The sequence below is a fragment of the Aquarana catesbeiana genome, linkage group LG03 (genome assembly GCF_042186555.1).
Source record: "Aquarana catesbeiana isolate 2022-GZ linkage group LG03, ASM4218655v1, whole genome shotgun sequence".
In the NCBI taxonomy this organism is placed as follows: domain Eukaryota; kingdom Metazoa; phylum Chordata; class Amphibia; order Anura; family Ranidae; genus Aquarana; species Aquarana catesbeiana.
The window spans coordinates 627,994,212-628,010,049 of NC_133326.1; the positions used below are offsets into that span (position 1 = coordinate 627,994,212).

The 15,838-nt window shown below is 43.5% G+C and overlaps 1 long non-coding RNA gene across 1 annotated transcript; it reads right to left on the reverse strand.

Moving 5' to 3' along the window:
* Positions 1 to 4,089: 4,089 nt before the first annotated feature.
* LOC141134702 (uncharacterized) lies at positions 4,090 to 7,518 on the reverse strand. Its single transcript, XR_012243267.1, has 2 exons — positions 6,617 to 7,518; positions 4,090 to 4,602 (listed from the first exon to the last, which is right to left on the reverse strand). It is a non-coding gene; the product is annotated as an uncharacterized lncRNA (long non-coding RNA).
* Between the last annotated feature and the right edge of the window lie 8,320 nt (positions 7,519 to 15,838).

The following is a 15,838-nucleotide window of genomic DNA, read 5'->3' on the forward strand; positions in this document are numbered from 1 at the left end:
GGGGGGCCCCAAACTCATTTGGAACCCCCCCCCCCCCCCAATGCTAAGTCAACCAATACCAATACTCTAGCTGCTGACTTTGCCAAAACCATACACACTATACCTATTTTGTGGTCATATTTTTGGATGACTTCACCAAAGCATGTAGTTCAAGGGCCTGCCTGAACACCTTCAAATGGTACTGTTGAAAGTTTTTGTCTCCTATTATCTTGATAGGTAATTTCTGAATGTAAAAATGTGCTTTCATTTGGACAGTGTGTATCCATATTTTTGGATTACGACACTTCTTACCTATCCAGTAGGCTGCCAATAGTGTAAGTAAGGAGGGGCTGGCCAAAGTATTACACATTATTTAGGCATTCAGCTCTCATGGAAGTAATACCAATGGTAATACCCTTGACCTTGTATTCTTCCATCTCTGCAACCCTGGCAACCTTACTTACCAACACCCCTTTTCCTCTCTCTGATCACAACCTCATTAGTTTCACTGTATCCTTGCCTCCAACCACCCATCCCTCCAAGCAGCAAACAATTACTTATAGAAACCTTCACCACTTTAACCCTTCTCTTCTCTATTTTGCCACTGACCACCTACATGACATAATCTCTCCCCTGTCCTGTCCTGATCTGGCCACCTCTGTCTACAACAGTTCACTTTCATCATCACTAGATGCACTTGTTCTTCTAACCACATGCAGAATCAGGAACTGACCGTTACAACCCTGGCAAACTGACAACACTAGAAACCTCAAGAGACATTGCCGTGCTCTTGAACAGCTGTGGCGTAAAAACAAATACCTGCAAGACTTCACCCTATATAAATCTGCACTTCTAAAATACAATTCCTGCCTCAATGCTGCCAAACAAGCCTACTTTGTCTCTTAATACCTTGTCATCCAGTCCCCGTCGGCTCCTCTCAACCTTTACCTCTTTGCTTCGTCTCCCACCCCCTCTACCAACTAACTCACTGCCCAAGAGATTGCCAATCACTTCAAAGACAAGATTGATGCAATTAGTGAGGACACCTCCATTGTGTGTACATCTTCCCCACCCAACATACCTTGCCTAACAGCACATTCAACACTCTCCTCTTTTGAATTGGCTACTACTGAAAAGGTTACAAAACTTTTCTCAGATGCTCACCTTGGATCCTGTTCCCTCACAACTACTATGGTCACCCTTTTCTTCTATCCTATGCTCCCTCACATCTTCAGTCTCTCCCTCTCCAGTGGCACCTTCCCATCCCCTCTAAAACATGCGCAGATCACTCCCATACTTAAAAAGCCCTCATTCGACCCCACAAACCTGAACAACTTAAGACCCATCCCATTGCTCCCATTCACCTCTAAACTTCTAGAATGCTTAGTCTACAATGATCTTAGCTCCTACCTGAAAATAACCTTCTTGACCCCTTACAGTCTGGCTTTCGCTCGCAGCACTCCACGGAAACTGCCTTACTAAAACTCACTAACAATTTACTAACTGCTAAAACCAACAGCCAGTACTCCATACTCCTACTACTTAACCTCTCTGCGGCCTTTGATACTGTTGACCACCCGCTCCTTCTCAATAAACTACATTCCCTTGGCCTCTGAGATTCTGCTCTATCCTGGTTCTCTGCCTATCTATCACAGCGCTCCTTCAGTGTCACCTACAACTCTGTCTCCTCCTCTCCATTGCCCCTTTCTGTGGGGGTCCCCCAAGGCTCTGTTCTTGGACCCCTTCTCTTCTCTATCTGCACCTCCTCCCTTGGTCACTTGATAACCGCCCACAGCTTCCAATACCACTTATACGATGATGACACCCAAATCTATCTGTCTACTCCTCACCTCACTCCTTCAGTTTCCTCTTGCATTACTAACTTACTAACTGACATATCAGCATGGATGTCGCACCACTTCCTTAAACTAAATCCCTTTAAAACTGAGCTATTAATATTCCCCCCCGCCCATGCCCCCCTCCATGACTTTTCCATCAAAATCAACAATGCAGTAACTATCAGTCCCTCCCCTCACGCCAGGGTACTAGGTGTAATCCTAGACTTCGACTTGTCATTTCAGCCTCAAATCCAATTGTTGTCAAAAGTTCACCTCCGTAACATCTCTAAAATTCGCCCCTTTTTAACAAATGAAACCACCAAGCTCCTCATTCACTGCCTTGTTATCTCTCGTCTTGACTATTGCAACTCCCTTCTCATTGGCCTGCCTCTCCATAGACTATCCCCTCTTCAGTCTATCATGAATGCTGCTGCCAGACTTATACACCTTACCAACCGCTCAGTGTCTGCCAACCCTCTCCTGCAATCCCTACACTGGCTCCCAATCACCCAGCGAATTAAATTCAAAATACTAACCACAACATACAAAGCCGTTCACAACTCTCCCCCGAGCTACATCACCAATCTTGTCTACAAATATCACCCAAATCGTCCTCTCCGCTCTTCTCAAGACCTCCTACTCTCAAGCTCTCTCGTCTCCTCCTCTCATGCTCATCTCCAGGATTTCCCTAGAGCCTCTCCCATCCTCTGGAACTCGCTACCTCCACCTGTTCGGCTATCCCCTACTCTTGCTACCTTCAGGCAATCCCTGAAAACTCATCTCTTCAGGAAAGCCTATCACGTCTCTAATATTTTACCACTTCCATCAGCTCATTCCCCACAGTTACAGCCTTTTGTACCACCTGCCCCACCCTATTAGACTGTAAGCTCTTCTGAGCAGGGCCCTCTTAATCCTCTTGTATTTTATTGTATTATAGCTGTATTGTCTCCCTTTTATAATTGTAAAGCGCTGCGTAAACTGTTTGCGCTATATAAATCCTGTATAATAATAATAATAATAATAATAATAATAAGTGGAGAGCGTTACCTGTCCAAAACATGTACCTATTCCACCCCCCAACCATAACATTTTTAGACTGGGCCACCAGAGGGGGTGAGGAATCCGATAAGTTGACCTTATACTTTTGTCTTTAAATACTCATTTAAAGAAATGTTATACTTATGTTGGCCAAGAATGTTTGTGTCTAACCTGCTTGCAATGTTATGTGCAAAAGTAGTAATTTTTTTTTTCTTGTTTGAATCCACAGTTTCCTTCCAACCCACACGAATGGCAGGCTGCTGCTTCCCAATTCCACCATCAGTGGGATTTTCCCAACTGTGGTGAGGCGATTGATGGGAAGCATGTGCGTATTGTCCCACCACCCAACTCGGCTCTTATTTTAATTATAAGGGCTTTTGCAGTATAGTGATGCTAGCGGTGGTGTCTGAAAATTATGAGTTTCTGTACATTGATGTTGGGAAGAACGGCCGCAACTCAGAGGAGTGATTGCCCAGACCGAATTCTACCGACGGCTACAGAATGGCACCTTACATTTGCCACCTCCTGTGGAGAATGTCGAGGGCCTCAATTTTGTATTTGTTGCAAATGAGACTTTTGCTCTGGGAGAACATCTTAGGAGGCCCTTTCCCATGAGGAACCTCACCCCAGAGCAGAGGATCTACAACTATAGGCTGTCTTGTGCCCAGGTTTTTTTTTTTTTCAGGCCCAGCTGATCCTACTGTGATGAGAGCTCTGGAAAGTGGCCATGCTGGGTTGCCCTCCCAAACCGCCCGAGATGTCCGGCAACAGTATATGTACTACTTTGTGGGTAGAGGGACAGTGGCTTTGCAGCAAAATGTTGCTGATGTGGAATAAAACTTTTATTTGATACTAAACTCATATTTCATTTGAATTACTGTTTGTGTTTCTTATCTGTCTCCTAGGTTCTCAAATGGCCTTAATGTCGGCCATTTTCTTCAATAATGCAAACGTACCTTATTTGCTCCATGAGGTGACAATCTCTTCTTCAGCTATTATGTTGTGCTGTGGGTCTGCCACACACACACACACACACACACACACACAATGTTATTGTTGTTAATGTATGTAATTCATTAATGCTAAAAATATTCTTCCTTTTCAACTCCTTTAATTAATTGCTTTGAGGCCCTAAAATTCCCTGAGTTTGCCACATTTTAGAGCACACTGTCACTGTAACTACACCAACTTAACAAATACACTGGTATTGAGCATTGAAATAAGAAGCCACGCATTGTTTAGTATAAAACATTTTACTCCAAGGACATTCACATGTGCGTTTTAAAAGGTTTTTGAACAAACCAACATCTTGGTGTATAACATGTATGTTTGACATTATTTTGCCTTTTTTGGGGCTAAACAGGCATGTTTAAAAACATAGCATACACATCCCCAACTCAGGAACTTACAAAGTTCGACTTTGCTAAAGTGAAGGCCATATGAGACATTAGTATACCGAAACTGTGTTGATGTTGCCTTCTTTAGATGGGGTGATCTCATCCCCTCTAAAAGCCAAAATTTGAAGCCATGTACACATAGAGGCATAACTGTTAACCGCTTCAGCCCCGGAAGATTTTACCCCCTTCCTGACCAGAGCACTTTTTGCGATTCGGCACTGCGTTGTTTTAACTGACAATTGCGCGGTGGTGCGACGCGGCTCTCAAACAAAATTGACGTCCTTTTTTCCTCACAAATAGAGCTTTCTTTTGGTGGTATTTGATTACCTCTGCGATTTTTATTTTTTGCGCTATAAACAAAATAAGAGCGTCAATTTTGAAAAAATGCATTATTTTTGCTATAATAAATATTCCCCAAAAATATATTAAAAAATGTTTTTTTCCTCAGTTTAGGCCAATCGTATTCTTCTACATATTTTTGGTAAAAAAAAAAAAAAATCGCAATAAGCGTTTATTGGATAGGGGATAGTTTTATGGCATTTTTATTAATAATTTTTTTTTTTTACTAGTAATGGCGGTGATCAGCGATTTTTATTGTGACTGTGACGTTATGGCGGACATTTTTGGGACCATTGTCATTTATACAGCGATCAGTGCGATTAAAAATGCACTGATTACTTTGCAAATGACACTGGCAGTGAAGGGGTTAACCACTAGGGGTCGGGGAGGGGTTAAGTGTGTCCTAGGGGAGTGATTACTAACTGTAGCGGGGATGGGCTAGCAGTGTCACTACGCTACGATTACAGGGAGCTGTGATCAGTGACACTTGTCACTAGGCAGAACGGGGAGATGCTGTTTACATCAGCATCTCCCCGTTCGTCCTCTCCGTGAGGCGATCACGGGTATACCCGCGGCGATCGAGTCCGCGCGACCCGACTCACGGAGCTCCCGGCCGGCGCGCACGCAATGGCACGGCGGGGAATTCAAATGGAGGTACCTGTAAGTCCATTTGCCCAGCCGTGCCATTCTGCCGACGTACATCGGCATGCACCGGTCGGTAAGTGGTTAAATGTCCCTTATGATCCTCTGTCTAAAATGTGTAAAGGTACAAACAGGTTATTTCCTAAACCCCCAAAACACACAGTATGTCAACATGTGCTATCTGCCATCGCGGGATATCAATGTACGCGTTTTGGGGGTGCAACCTTTTCCTGAAAGCTAAAGTAGGTGAGAGGAAGGGGTTGCACCCCCGAAACACGTCCATTGATCCCCCATGATGGGAGTTAGCACATGTTGACACACTGGGGGTTATTTCCGAAAGGCCAATCCACTTTGCACTACAAGTACAATGCAAGTGCACAGTCACAGTCGTTTTTAGCCTGTGGAAAATAAAGAAAACAGGACCTGGTGGTGCACCTAGAGAAGTGGAGTGGCTAAACACTGACCTCAGACACTATAAAGCCTAGGTTCACATTGGAGAGATTTGTCATGTGATTTGATATCTAAAATCGTATGACAAGTCGCAGCCTATTTCAGGCAATGGCACTGTTCCAATCGGTGCGACACTGAATTAGCGGCGCCACAACGATTTGCAAAAGTAGTTCCTGCACTACTTTTTGCAATTTCAGGTGCGACTTCAATAGACATCTGCGCATGAAGACATACAAAGCTCTATCAAGTTGCACCTGAAATTGCACTGACCTTGCTAATTCGAAATTGCGATACTTCAAGTGAAGTAGTGCGATTTAAAAGTAGCATCACTGTGAACCAGGGCTTAAAAGTAAAACCATGGGAAATCTGAAAACTGCAAACAGGAGCCAACAAGTGGAAAACTCCTGGCCAGATGAACTTAAAATTTGGCAAGCATGTCGACATAATCATGTATTCTTCTCTGTAAAGCAGTGGCAGCCTCCTTTATTTTCGCGAGCTCAATCAAAGCTTGCATCATATATGCACTCATATGGCTAATTGTGCATCTTGGAAGTTTGTGTCCTTGTAAGAGGAGAAAAAAGTGTTAAGGGAACGATGGTCAAGTGGCTGAGGCCCTACATAGTGAATTATGGTCAAGTTACTAGTCAAATTGGGGAAATTCTTACCTACCCAATCTATTGCTTGCAATCTTCTTGCCCTTCAGACACCTACACTACTAGGAATGTACACACTGCAACTGTAATCTTGTCCCTGGTGTTTGGGTCTACAAAACTTGGGTACCTAGCAACACTGCCAACTCCTTCCACCTCTTCCTTCTCCATGCTAATGTTAAGGCACTACATACTTTGCTAATGTGTGGAGTGGGTGTTTCTTTTGGACATCTAAACATTTGACATGTATACACATTTGAAGACAGATTACAAAAATACTTACGCAAACAAGAGGGGATGTTACATCCACAATAGGAAGGTCTGTGCTGGGTCCAGGTGTCATATCCCATGCCATGCCTCCAAACCAACATCCTGGTTCAGTTGCACGCACTCACTTTCCTCCAAAAATAAATACAACATTCATTAATCCCCCCAAATCACATATGTTTCTAGCATCCATTTTGCTGCATTAGTTGACCAACCTTGCACTGGGGACAATGTTTGCTCATGACTAGTGGACTACACCATGCTGCACTGTTTTTTTTCCCTTAAAAAAGCATTGAAAAGGGAAGGTGATGTCATTTTACAGAGGGGAAACATTGGACAAGTATAGAAAATATATAAACAAAAATACCGCGCTGTGATAAATAAAGAAACTAATTAAAAATAACCAAAAAAGCTGCTGCTAAAAGTGATACACACACAACAATATATAAACCAAGGAGTAGCAGCGCTAAACCCCCCAAAATGTATACAATACAAAGCAGTGAAAAATTTATGAATAAGTGATTTAAACTAAAAAGTCCATCTTCTTAAATCAACAGTGCTCAAACGATAAAACCAGACTTGAAATGTGATCTAAAAGTTTGATTTTCATCTTCCACCGCACCACCAGTGCTCAACACACAAATTGCTCGCTTACCAGACGGCAAGCTGTGAGAGCTTGCGACCTATACCCGGCCAGGGCCTTTATCCGATTAGGAGCCAGAAGATGGATACCAGGAGGAACCCTCAGGCTGATCTGCGTACCAGGCAGGGAACACCAAACTCGTTGATCACAGATACCAAGTATAGGTAGATGTAGGTGATATTCAGATGTATCCCAAAATAAAAGAGGAGTACCATAGCGTAATACTGACAAACATATTTATTGAGTAATAAGAAAGCCATTTACAAAATTGGAGTAGTTAAAAACAGGTTAGCCGGCCGGCTCGTACAGACACCCGTCCCTCGAACAGCACACGCGAGACGGGAGGAGCTGACGTCTCGCGTGTGCTGTTCGAGGGACGGGTGTCTGTACGAGCCGGCCGGCTAACCTGTTTTTAACTACTCCAATTTTTCTGATTGTTTACACAAAAAAATTAACATATTTAAATGTTCATATCTGCTTTATATTTAACTTCATGTTAAAAAAACAAAATTCAGACAAAGATTAGAGAAAACACTATCTAGAATTTTAAAAACCTACTTGGAGAAAGCACATATACAGACAGCTAATTTACACATATACATATTGTTTAGATACAAATATTGCTTACTTTTTTTGATGAAGTGATGGATGGACTCCATCTGCTCTTGTTTGCGGTGCTTTAAATCTGACCATTGCTTTCGGATTTGGTCCTTCGTTCGTTTGACTGAAAATTCGACCTCCAAAACGGCGAGGACCTTCTCCAAAATTAGGTCTTTTCGGCTGTTGGGCCGTTCATAGTTGCGCAGCTTATAATCATAGTCGTGCTTCTCAAGGATACGCACCATCTCAGCCTTATTCATGGGGGTGGCTTTGTACCTCCTATAAGATACACCACCGCGGGGATGCCTGGAATCCTCGGAACCCGCCATGCTTTCACACTCCCGAATGTTCCGCTGTGTGTGTCGCATGCAGAAGAGATGGTCACGCCCCAGCATCATGACGCACTGAGAGCGGAGTTTCACGCATGCGCAGTGTATATAAAGCCATAACGCGTGGTCATTCTACCGCCCGTAGGAACGATCTGGGAGTGAATGATGAACGATCAACCAATCAAAAGGAAAGACAAAACGAAGATACAATTGTAAATTGGGGCATCAGTGGTTAGTGGCCTATACTACTGCTTATAGATTGAGGCCTATATTGGGACCAGATTATTTATGAGTTCAGCCTGACATTAGGGTTTGTCTTGTGTTGTGTTTTGCAGGCACAATGGTGGATAAATTTACAGCACCAGATTTTGTGCCAGATTTTATCCAGCAGTACCGGGAGCTGCCGTGTCTATGGCAAGTCAAAAGTAGGGATTACTCCAATAAAATCAAGAGGAAGGCAGCGATGAAGAAACTGTTGGAATTGGTGAAGCCTTTGTATCGCACGGCAGACATCAATTATTTGAAGGCCAAAATTAGTAGCATGCATAGTACATATAATAGGGAGCGCAAGAAGGTCATGGGATCCCAGAGATCGGGAGCAGCAGCAGATGACATATTTGTCCCCAGGGTGTGGTACTACAATAGCCTGTGTTTTTTTTGTCAGACCAAACAGAACCACGCCCATCACTCTCAACGTTTCCTTCCACATCAGCTGAGGCCACAGCCCCTGAGGTGCAGCCTGGTCATACACAGGAAGAAGATGTGGAGGAGCCCAGCTTGACCCAGGTATAGCATTGTTGAACATATTTGTAGACAGAAATTTAATGATGTTAACTAGACATTATTGATCCCAAATTTCTGCCTTAAAGTGGTTTACATATCAATAGACAGTAGTGGCCAAAAATGATTGGGAAAAGAATGAAAAATGTTGGGGTCAGAACGATAGTCTTTTCTATTTGTTAACATTCAATTTGCAACAGTCATCAGCTCAAAATTCTGTGTGATTGATGACCAAAAACCTAAAAATATGTCCCATTTTCATACACAGGAAAGCCCATGCCCAGCAGCCAGACTGAGTCCCAGATTCCTCCCCTACGCCCTCCTACTAAAAGGGCCAGGAAGATCAGAAACCTGGATGACGCTGCAGCTGCCTTCCTCAGGCATGCAACAAGTGCCACTAGCACGGCACCAGATGCACAGGAGGCATTTGGCTGCATGACTGCAAATAAGCTGAAGGATATGGAGGAGGACCAACAGTATGCGCGAGGAGCTGATCCTGCAGCTCCTCAACAAGGGGAGGAGGGGCCAAATTACCCAGAAAACCCACATCTGTGATTTAGAGGACAATCCTCCACCACCTCCACAGACACCCCACCATGGGGGACCGTGGCAATTGCAGCCCCAACACCCCCAACAATCCCGCTGGGCTGGGGATTTTCACCCCTACAATTTGTAATTTTCTTTTTGTTTATTTTGAAAATTATGATTTGAGTTGTTCTACTTTTTTTGTGCAGAGAATGCATTTTTTGTTTAATTTAGTTTGTGTGGAAGGAAGCGTTGAGAGCGATGGCCTGGGTTCGGTCTGGTCTGGCAAAAAACGGCTGGGGACATACATGTCATCTGCTGCTGCTCCCGATCTCTTGGAGTCCAGGACCGTATTGTGCTCCCTATTAAATGGACTCCTCAGGTTACCAATTTTGCACTTCACATAACTGATGTCTGCCCTCGGGTAAAAACGCTTCACCAATTCCAACTGTTTCTCCACCACTGCCTTCCTCTTGATTTTTATATGACCTTGTGCTCCCTATTAAATAAAAAATATTTTGTTTTACTTAAAAAAAGGACTTAAAAAATACAATGTCAAATTAACAAGGGACACCAACATAGTTGTATCTTTGAGCTTAAAAACTATGGGATAATAATGATGTTATGGTAACTTGACCCAAAATAAAAAAATAAAACAAATATTATTCTGGATATCACTAGAAAAAAAAAGCCTTTTGAAATACGTTCGGCAGAACTCTGTCAACATTACCGGCAAAGCAGCTTCATTATTATCCCATTATAAAGAAGAGGAGAATGTGCGCTGCATTGAGAGATTTCATAATTTGCCACGTCACGAAGGTGAGATCTCCATTACGAACGCTAGTTTTACAAGACCGACCGCTTCCGGCTCGTCCTTGCTTCCGAGCATGAGTGTTTGTAATTTGGACTTTTGCCTGATGGACTTGTGTACACACGCTCGGAAAATCCGACAACACATTTGTTCACGGAAAATTTGAAAACCTGCTATCCAACATTTGTCCGCGGAAAATCTGACAATTGTCCGATGGAGCATACACACGGTTGGATTTTCCGCCAACAGCCTGTCATCGAACATTTCCGTGTGTATGAGGCTTAATGCTTGGGAACCACAAATTTGGAATAGAAGCCGTGAGACCTCTGGGATGCATTAAGGTAAAAAACCTACTGCCTTTAGAACCACTTTAAGAGCCCTTTCACACTGCCAGCGCCCAGGCTTCGGCAGTAAAGTGCCACTAGCCCGGAAGCTGCTTGCAGGACTTTTTTTTAGCTCCTGCCAGTGCAGTGCCCCAGCATGAAAGCACTCGGACTTTCACACTGAGTTTGCTGATGAGGCTTTTTTCAGGTGCTATTTTTAGCGCTAAAATGCCTGAAAAACACCTCCAGTGTGAAAGGGGTCTAAAGATAATCTGACGCTTCAGGGAGCTATTGCAGTACAAACTGTGTAGGGGGTCCTCTCTGCCTGGGAGGAATTTGGGAACCTACACCATCGTCCTACTCCTCACCTCGCTGCTTGCACAAGGCTATGGCTTGCTTAGAATCTGTAGGTCCTTTATAGCCTCGCTATATCCAAAATAAACAGAAAATAAATGTATATAATCAGTAATGTATCCAATGATTATAAAAGTAAAATTAAAGTAGAGCTCTCTGATTCCTCCTGTATTGAACTGTATTGTAACTGTACTGTCTGCCCTCATGTTGTAAAGTGCTGCGGAAACTGTTGGCGTTATATAAATCCTGTATAATAGTAATAACTCTAGGCAAAAAAAAATTGTTTTCCCATGCAGTGGGGCTGTGCCCGCACTGCCTGGGTTAACTGCTCATTTTATACTAGGGGAGAAGACAGCGGAAATATACTTACAGTGGATATAAAAAGTCTACACATCCCTGTTAAAATGTCAGGTTTCTGTGATGTAAAAAAATGAGACAAAAAAATAATTTCAGACCTTTTTCCACCTTTTAATGTGACCTATAAACTGTACAACTCAGTTGAACAACAAACTGAAATCTTTTAGGTGGAGGAAAGTAAAAAAAAAAAAACTAAAATAAACATGGTTGCACAAATGTGCACACCCATAAACTAATACTTTGTTGAAGCACCTTTTGATTTTATTACAGCACTGTCTTTTTGGGTATATGAGTCTATCAACATGGCACATCTTGACTTAGCAATATTTGCCCGCTCTTCCATGCAAAAACACTCCAAATCTGCCAAATTATGAGGGCATCTCCTGTGCACAGCCCTCTTCAGATCACCCCACAGATTTTCAATCATAATCAAGTCTGGGCTCTGGCTGGGCAATTCCAAAACTTTAATCTTCTTCTGGTGAAGCCATTCCTTTGTTGATTTGGATGTATGCTTTGGGTCGTCGCCATGCTGAAAGATGAAGTTCCTCTTCATGTTCAGCTTTCTAGCCTGAAGGTTTGTGCCAATATGGACTGGTATTTGGAACTGTTCATAATTCCCTCTACCTTGACTAAGGCCCCTGTTCCAGCTGAGGAAAAACAGCCCCAAGTCATGATGCTGCTACCACCATGCTTCACTATGGGTATGGTGTTCTTTAGGTGATGTGCAGTATTGTTTTTGCGTCAAACATATCTTTTGGAATCATGGCCAAAAAGTTCAACCTTGGTTTCATCAGACCAGAATACATTTTGCCACGTGCTTTTGGGAGACTTCAGATGTGTCTTTTGCAAAATTTAGCCGGACTTGGATGTTTTTCTTTGCAAGAAAAGGCTTCCGTCTTGCCACTCTACCCCATAGCCCAGACATATGAAGAATATGGGAGATTGTTGTCACATGTACCACAGCCAGTACTTGCCACATATTCCTGCAGCTCCTTTAATGTTGCTGTAGGCCTCTTGGCAGCCTACCCGACCAGTTTTCTTCTCATCTTTTCATCACTTGATTGTCTTCACTGTGTTCCATGGTATATCTAATGCCTTGGAAATTCTTTTGTACCCTTCTCCTGACTGATACCTTTTTACAATGAGATCCCTCTTATGCTTTGGAAGCTCCCTGCGGACCATGGCTTTTGCTGTAGGATGCGACTAAGAAAGTGTCAGGAAAGACCTACTAGAACAGCTAAACTTTATCTGGGGTTAATCAGAGGCAATTTAAATGTTGGCAGGTGTGTACTGACTCCTATTTAACATGAGTTTGAATGTGATTGCTTAACTCTGAATACAGCTACACCCCCAGTTAGAAGAGGGTGTGCACACGTATGCAACCACATTTTTTTTTTTTACCCCCCCCTAAAGATTTCAGTTTGTTTTTCAAATGAGTTGTACAAATTATCTGTCACATTAAAAGGTCAAAAAAGTTCTGAAATTATTTATCTTTGTCTCATTTTTTTTTTTTAAATCACGGAAACTTTACATTTTAACAGGGGTGTGTAGACTTTTTATATCCACTGTACCTGATCCACCGATCCTCTCCACACAAGACTGGTCCAGCACCCTGCTTTGTGCAGTGCAGAAAAACTTCCTCCTCCCACCACATCCCTCTCATCACTAAAGGAGTAGTGACAGCAGCCAGCAAAGCCAGGAGAAAGTATAGCTGTGCTCTCCCTTCTGTCTGTATACAGGAGTGAACACAGAACATCTCAGTTTAGACTGGGCAGTCTTTTGTCCTTTTACCATGGCACCTTGAGAAATGCTGAGCTAGAGAACTGGTTCTCTAAAACTCCAGCTTTTCTAAAATGTGCCCAGTCTGCAGTGGTCAGGACCTACCAAAAGTGGCCCAAAGAAGAAAGAGTAATAAACTGTCAAGATGGACGGCCAAGGCTCAACGATGCACAGGGGGAGCCAAGGCTAGCATGTAGTCCAATCAAATTAAAGAACTACTGTAGCTCAAATTGCTAAAAATAAATGTTAGTTTTCAATATAAATGTGTCAGAACCCACAGTGCATTGCAGTTTGTTGAGTATGGGGCTGCGTAGTTGCAGACTAGTGGTCAGGGTACCCATGCTGACCCACGTCTGCAGCCAAAAGCGCCTACAATGGCCACATGAGAATCAGAACGGGACCACGAAGCAATGGAAGAAGGTGGCCTGATCTGATGAATCACATTTGCTTTTATGTCATGTGGAAGGCCTGGTGTGTGTCGCTTACCTGGGGAAGAGATGGCACCAGAATAATACATGTGGATGTTACTTTAACATGTACCACCAACCTAAACATTGTTGCTGACCAAGTACATCCCTTCATGGAAACACTATTTCCTGATGGCAGTGGCCCCTTTCAGCAGAATAATGCACCCTGCCACAATGCAAAAATGGTTCAAGGAATACAAGTTCTAGGTGTTGACTTGGTCTCCATATTCTCCAGACCTATATTTAAATCGAGCATCAGCTGGGGAAACAAGTCCAATTCATGGAGGCTTCACCTCTCAACTTACAGAACTTAAAGGATCTGCTGTTTACATCTTGGTGGCAGATACAACAGCATACCTTCAGAGGTCTGGTGGCTTATTCAATATTAGGTGGGTGGTCATAATGTTACAGCTGACTGGTGTATATATTTAATTTGTAGCACAGGAGCCATATTATTATCTACTGTATTTGCCTTGTACATCTCACAGAGATTGGCTACCCAGCTGAGAGGAGTGTAGGCACAGCCAAACACTGAAGTGGCATTCAACCCACTGGCCAAATGTCCCCAGATATCTGCTGTGAATGTGCAGATACTGTATCACGGTGGTTTAATTACTAACGGTTTCTGAGCTGGAGGAGCTTTGCAAACACATGCTTACTAGTGCAAGGGGACCAGGATAATGCAGACTTGCAAACAATGATGTCCATGCATATGCATGCGCTCCTTCTTTTGATCACTGCACTACTGTGGTGTAGCGCTCTGGGGGAAGAGGGGGAGAGAAAAAAAAAAAAAAAAAAAAAATCGCTGGACCAGGAACACCAGGGGAAAGACTGGTACCAGCTTCACAAAGCCCTGAGGCACTCACCAGTCCAGCAGGCCCATACTTTACCTATCATGGTGGGTTCACCTGGTCAGTGAGATCACCTGGCACACTGTAGCCTGGAGAATGCTGCCATACAACCCAGCACCGACTGGCATTTGAGGCCATCCTCCCCAATCTTGCATGCAGGGGTCCTTGTACAGTCCCTCTTGGCCTACTGGCTGTAGTTAGGAATAGGCAAGAGTTAGGATATTTCTAGGTTTACGGTATCTTTAAATAGTTTGTTTTGGGCCAAGCTGGCCGAAACTAGGCACACTGTATAAACTGCAAGAAGCCTCAGCTACATATAGTATACAGCACTGTGTTCCACAAAATTTGAAGTCAGACCGAGTGGCACTCAGTCATTATTATGCAGCTTTGTATTCTGTAAATAAAAACAAAGCTTCCGCTTTTTAGCAGAGGCAGAGAGGTGGGCGGCTGAAAACACAACCCCACCAGAGGAAGCTTTGTATGCACAGAATTACAAAAGTGCTGCTCCGCCTGACTTATTTCTGTTCCAGATGTGGAAGGGGATGTTTGCATCCCACAGCTGGAACACAGTGATGTATACTGTAGCTGATGTAGCTTCTTCTATCCTATGCTCCCTCACCCACATCTTCAATCTCTCCCTTTCTAGTGGCATTTCCCCCTCCCCTCTAAAACATGCACAGATCACTCCCATTCTTAAAAAGCCCTCACTGGACCCTACCGACCTGAACAACTTAAGACCCATCTCATTACTCCCATTCACCTCTAAACTTCTAGAACGCTTAGTCTACAACCGTCTTAGCTCCTACCTCAATGAAAATAACCTTCTTGACCCCTTACAGTCTGGCTTTCGCTCGCAGCACTCCACGGAAACTACCTTACTAAAACTCACTAACGATTTACTAACTGCTAAAACCAACAGCCAGTACTCCATACTCCTACTACTTGACCTCTCTGCGGCCTTTGATACTGTTGACCACCCGCTCCTTCTCAATAAACTACGTTCCCTTGGCCTCCGAGATTCTGCTCTATCCTGGTTCTCTGGCTATTTATCACAGCGCTCCTTCAGTGTCACCTACAACTCTGTCTCCTCCTCTCCATTGCCCCTTTCTGTGGGGGTCCCCCAAGGCTCGGTTCTTGGACCCCTTCTCTTCTCTATCTACACCTCCTCCCTTGGTCACTTAATAACTGCCCACGGCTTCCAATACCATTTATACGCTGATGACACCCAAATCTATCTGTCTACTCCTCACCTCACTCCTTCAGTCTCCTCTCGCATTACTAACTTACTAACTGACATATCAGCATGGATGTCGCACCACTTCCTTAAACTAAATCTCTCTAAAACTGAGCTATTAATATTCCCCCCCGCCCGTGCCCCCCTCCATGACTTTTCCATCAAAATCAACAATGCAACCATCA